At 42.9% G+C, this 6,129-nt stretch overlaps 1 protein-coding gene across 1 annotated transcript in view; it reads left to right on the top strand.

Annotated features, from left to right (window-relative positions):
- The first annotated feature begins 262 nt into the window (after positions 1 to 262).
- EBAG9 (estrogen receptor binding site associated, antigen, 9) overlaps positions 263 to 6,129 on the top strand; it is a 49,294-nt gene continuing 43,427 nt past the window's right edge. The window contains exon 1 of the mRNA XM_006830647.1: positions 263 to 466. The gene's annotated coding sequence lies outside the window, so the exon portion shown is untranslated. The remainder of the gene's footprint in view (positions 467 to 6,129) is intronic.

Here is a 6,129-nt window from a genome sequence, read left to right on the forward strand (position 1 = left end):
CCACAAGCTTCACGACTAAAAAAATACTGCCCAGCCAACCACCATCACGAAACCTACTAAGGATCAAGCCTCTGCCACAACTGGCCTACGGCTCGCTCCGCCTCCAGAGCTCATTGGTTCTTAGCTTCCGCGCCGGATCCACAGTCTCGCTCCTATTGGGTCAGACAAGTCCTGGGCAGGGTGCGGAAGCGAGGGCTTGGAGACAACCGAGAATAGCTTTCAAGGAGGTGAAAGGGGCGGGGCCGAGGGAGGGCTTCCCAAGGAGGAGGTGGCTATGGCTGCAGCGCGGCGGCAACGGCGGCTGCGAAGGAGCGCGCGCCCGGCTTTGAATGAGCGGTGCTGGGACTGAAGGAGCAGAGCGCGAGCTCGAGGAAGCGACCGGCAGCGCGTGCACGCGCCTTAAGTGCGCGCGCGGCCCGTGGCAGCTCGGAACCTCCGCCGGGCGGGCGGGGAGGGGGAGGGGCAGGTGAGTGTGTGCGGCCCGCGGCGCCGGCTAGCGACTTCCCGACCCTTACCCCTTACCTCGACCCCCTCTCTTGCCTGGGGGTTATCATCTGCCCTTTAGCCGGTGATTCCTTCTCCTAACTCCACACTTCCCGCTTTCCCACCTCCCTTTTCGCCCCTCTACCGGGCCCTACCCACGCCTTCTGCCACTCTGGGGTACTGTTTCCGGGTTAGGGTGACCTCCGGGGTGAGGGTGTAGCGACAGGGAAACGGGACCCAGCGTACTGCCCTCGTCAGTGGCGCTCACGTGTGGTACTGCAGGCCTGCGGGGCATCGGCCTGGACCACCCTGACCCCAAATCTGCCCCTCACAGGGAAACGTGCTGGTCATTCATGCCCTCCACGGACAGGGCCCACACTTGCTAAAGAGAATTTTCCGAATTCCAAATCTCACCCATCTAACACCCACCTCCAGCTACTAGGGCATTCGCCTAACGCTGTGCGCAAGGCGTCGGACTGTGCAGTTTGTCTCATCTGTACAGTGGGTATGATCCCCACCCCCATCGGTTGTAGATGGGTTGTGTGCAGTTAAAGCATCTCCTTATGAAATTGATTATACTTTTGAGTCATTCTGGAAAGCTTACTTTGTCCCAGTGTTGTCACTTTTTGGAGGGTCTGAGTTGTCGGAGGCAGTACAGACCCTATGCGTTTACTACCGGTTCTCACTCCACTTCTGCTTCCGCTTGTTTCTTGGTGCTGCTGAGGTTTTCAAATTTAAGCGAGTTCAGGTTTTTTAAAAAAAATTGTAACATTTCTTAAGCTAATTTAGAAAGTTATTTTGATAATGCATTGGAGTAATTTTTGTTAAATTTTTGGTATTTAAAATTTAGAGAGCTGCCAGAAAAATATTCATTGCTTACATGGATATTGGGTTGGCTTGGTTAATGGATTGTGATATAGTAGACGTACTGAAAGGATCTTGCCAGCAGTTTATAGTAATTACAAAGAGGAAAGATACATTTGATCTGTTTTTCATGCAGAATTCCCTTTTTCTTTCTTTTTTTAAAAAAATGCATCTTACTCACTTGACGTAGCATATTAATTTCCTAGAGATGTCGTTTCTCCAGAACAAAAGTCCTTAGGACAAGTTTGCTTTAGATTTTGAACCTTCTTTCTTCTGTTACTACTATGGCTCAAGTTTTTGTATTTTCCTAGAAATTTTCAAGGACACTTTAATTTTTAAAAGATTAGACTATTTTAGCATTGCTCAGTTCTGGAAAATACTTTGAAGTAACCAAACCGCAAAACACCTTAAGATACATAGTTACCAAACTATTGATGTTGTTGTTACCTACCGTGGAGTCGGTTCCGACTCAGAACGACCCTGTACAGGGTTTCCGAGGCTGTAAATCTGTACAGGAGCAGAAAGCCTCATCTTTCTCCCGCAGAACAGCTGGTAGTTTCCAATTGCAGACTGTGAGATTAGCAGCCTGATTCGTAACCAGTACGCTACCAGAGCTCCTTGTTGTTGTTATGTGCCGTGGAGTTGGTTCTGACTCATAGCGACCCTGTACAGGGTTTCCGGGGCTGTAAATCTTTACGGGAGCAGAAAGCCTCATCATTCTCCCATGGAACAGCTGGTAGTTTCGAACTGCTGACACTGAGGTTAGCAGCCAGATTCGTAACCACTACGCTACTAGAGCTCCTTAGAAGGCACTTAAAAATCACACTGAAGCAGTGTATATAGAATGAAAAGCTTTCTCGAATAAGATAGGCACGCAGCCTTTTTAAATCCTGCCTGAGTGAATCACTGTGTCTGTCAGCTTTGTCTGGTAAATGGGAGTATAGTGAAACATACCTCTTGTGGATATCTGTAGGATTCCAGTGGGGTTGTAGAACATACATTGTTTAGAACTGTGTCTTACATTCTTGGAGTGCTCAAGGAATGTTAATTTCTCTTAGACAAATGTTTAGAGTTTCTACTATATGCCTGTCATTGACTAAGATGTAGAAATACTAAACTGGGGAAGATGGATGGAGCCCTGCCTTAGTCCCTTGCATTCAGTAGGAGTTAGTGTTTGTACAAGCTGAGAACACAGGGCTTGTCTGTTCTGGGTCAGTAGTGGTTTCCCAGCAGCTTGGATAGTATCTGCTACATTGTTAGTTGCCATCAGGTTAGCTTACCCAACAGTGATTTATGTTTAATAGAAGGAAACATTGCTGGGTCCTGGGCCATCTTCAAGCTCTTTGGTGTGTTTGAGTTCATTGTGGCTGTTGAGTCAAACCTTCTCACTGAGGGTTTTCCTTTCTTTTCTGGCTTACTGGTTTTCATATCCTTTTCTAGCCATTGACTTGGTGTGGCACTATGGGCTAATTTGATGGACTGCAAGGTCGGTTTGAACCACAAGGTCGGCAGTTCAAGCTCACCACCAGCTGCTCCTCGGAAACCCTATACAGGGTCACTATGAGTCTAGAACCGACTCGAAGGCACTTAACAACAACAAGCCATTGATCTTACCTGATTGCTTATCCAGAGTAAGTAAAGCTGAAGTGTCCCCATCCTTCCTTCTAAGGAGCATTCTGGTTATATGCTCTGCTGGCAGTTCACTGTATAATCAATGTCTTTGCCAACATCACAATTCAAATGCATCATTTCTTCTTCTGCCTTCCTTTTTCATTGTCTAGTGATTTATATGAGGTCATTGAAGATACCATGGCTTGAGCAAGGCACACATTAGTAATAATCTAAGGGACATCTTTGCATTTTAAAATTTTTATAGAAATCTTTTGTAGCAGATTGCACAATGTAGTCTGTGGTTTGATTTCTTGACTGCTGCTACTATGGATGTTAAATGTTAATCCAAGTAGGATGAAATCATTGACAACTTCAGCATTTTCTCTACTTAACATGATGTTTTAATGGTCTAGTTGTGAGGGTTTTTGTTTTCTTCATGTTCAGTCATAATTCATACTGAAGGCTGAAGTTTTTTGGCCTTCATCACTAAGTGCTTCAAGTGGTTGGCAAACAAGGTTTTATCACTTGCATATCTCAAGTTGTTAATGCGGCTAAATATATTTTCATTGAATTGAATTAGTAAGTAAATATAGATGCATAAAGTATTCCTCCAAAGCAGTGTATTGATAAGTCAAAAGTATTACTTGATAGTAAGCTGATTGCATTTTCCATATTTAATCTAACTCACTTTGAAAATTGTATCACCATTGAATTACTAAGAATGGAACTGTTAATAAAGTATTCATTTATTTATGTTTTTAACATTTTATTTGGTTTTGTGAAAGTTTAAAGAGCAACCTAATTTCCATTCAACAGTTTAGACACATTTTGTTTAATAATTTTAGATGCAACGCCCTCAATAGAGCAGTACTCTTCCCACTTCATGGGTTCCCTGTTTCCATTTGTGTGTCTTTCATGTTCCTTTCTGTCTTCTGAACTTTGTTTTTGAGCAGATGCTATATCCTTTGGTTGGATGCTATGGTCTCATTGGTTAAGAGTGTGTTCCTCACGGTTATAGTTCACTTGATAGGCCTCCCTATTATTTGGCTGAAAGGTGATTTCCTGAGATTGGAAGGAAGTCTAAGAGCCATCATCTCGGGGATTCTGCTTGTCTCTCTGTCAGACCAGTAAGTCTCGTCTTTTTGAAATTTTTGAATTTTGTTCTAGAATTCCCCCCCACTATTTTCAGGACCTTTTACTGTGGTCTCTCTCAGAGTTGTCCTGTCATTAGTGGTAGCAGGGCACCATCTAGTTCGGTATTCTTTTCTTTTGAATGAAATAGACTTAGGTTTGGTGGTAGCAGCAGTGTGCTCAAGCATAACAACTATTGTGACAATGGTGCAGGACTGGGCAGTGTTTCATTTTGTTGTTACAAGATCGCCATGAGTCAGAACCAACTCGATGGCACCTAACAATAACAACGCTTGAATCCGAGTCCTTGGGTGTAATAAGAAACATGGGGAAGTGTGTGTACTCTCTAGGCTTTAGTTTTTGTTTTGTTCTTTGTCTTCTGGAAAAGGGAGATGATATTGTCTGTCTCTCCAAGTAGTTTTGTGGATCTATGAACTAGTAGATAGTACAGAGCACATAGTAACCTGCCTGTGAATATTAGTTTCCCTCTTTTTCATAACTCACAAAGGTAAATTTCCCCCAGGATATTCTTACGTGGGAGGAAATTCTATTGTTGTTGTTAAGTGTTGTTGAGTAAATTCTGACTCTTAGAACCATTTGTAGGGTTTCTGGTGAGTAGCTCATGGGTGTGAACTGCTGGGTCTTGTGGTTAGCAGTCCAGTGCGTACCCAACAGTGCCATAGCATGACTCCGAAAAATTATATTATGCAATCAATAAGAGTACCACTTTCTAACAATTTTTTTTTGTTAGGAAAAAAGTAAAACTTTATCTTTAGTCATCATTAAAATTATTCAGGTTAACAAGTATTTATTGAGCAACCACACCAACATTAATAGTGGGAAGGTGATAACTATGGTTACTCAGACATGAAATGGAATTTATTCTCAACTCTTCATGAAGTATTCCTGAGGCTACTCACCCCAACCCAGATATTACATAGTCTTCCCCCTTTAAAACATATTCCTAGGTGTTTCCTCAGTTCTGCCCCTCTCTCCAATGCTGAATGTACACTACAGTCTCCTTTATAGATGCCTTGTTTTCTTTGTTTTATAGCAAAATTTATTCTAAATTTGTGGAAAGTTGCTTTTCTTTTGGTCAAGAGTTTTACTCTTGATAATCAGTTTTTAGGTGAAACTTTTATTCATCATATTGATTGCTCAGATCTTTCTCCTTACAGTGAAGCAGTGGAGCCTCTTATTCAGTCTGTTTTACAAATGATAACTAGAAGTGCCAGGTGAATAAGATCTTTGAAGCAGGATTGGGCAGGTTAGATAAGCTGTGTAGAAGTAACTAGTACAAAATGGAGGCCTTGGATGGCACTCTACTACTGGCTGAAAGGCTGGCAGTTTGAACCCACCCAGAGGCGTCTTGGAAGACAAGCCTGGTGATCTGCTTCTGAAGGTCGCAGCCTTGATTTATGGAGCCGTTCTACTCTGCACATGCGTTGTCACCAGGAATCAGTATCGACTCAATGGCAACTTACAACAACTGCGTAGTATAAAGTAGAAAACCCAAATGCAGTAAGAGAAGACACTGGAATAAAGAAGGCTTTATATTAGTTTATCCAAGAGGTAATAAGGCCTTGTTCGGGAGATTATAGTAGAAATAGGGATGAATATAGACAGCAAGGGGAGTGCGGTGGCTCTGCTGAATTAGCACAGAACTTTGATAAAAGGTCGACGGTTCAAGCCTACCAGCTGCTCCGTGGGGAAGAGATGAGGCTTTCTGCTCCTACTAAGGTTTACAATCTTGGAAAATTATATAGCTGCTATGTGGGGGAACCAATTCGACAGCACATAGCAACAACAAGCTATGGAAATAGAAAAAAAATCTTTGGGCACTTCAGATGTAAGGATTACATCATAACAGCAGCGTTATGGAAATAGAAAAAAAATCTTTGGGCACTTCAGATGTAAGAGGATAAGGGAGAAAACCCACCAAAACAAACAAGCTGCCATCGAGTTGACTCCAACTCATACTGACCTTGTAAAACAAGTAGAACTGTACCCTAGAGTTTCTAATACTGTAAATCTTTATGG

This window comes from Chrysochloris asiatica, unplaced genomic scaffold (genome assembly GCF_000296735.1).
Source record: "Chrysochloris asiatica unplaced genomic scaffold, ChrAsi1.0 scaffold00001, whole genome shotgun sequence".
NCBI classification, from domain to species: Eukaryota; Metazoa; Chordata; class Mammalia; order Afrosoricida; family Chrysochloridae; genus Chrysochloris; species Chrysochloris asiatica.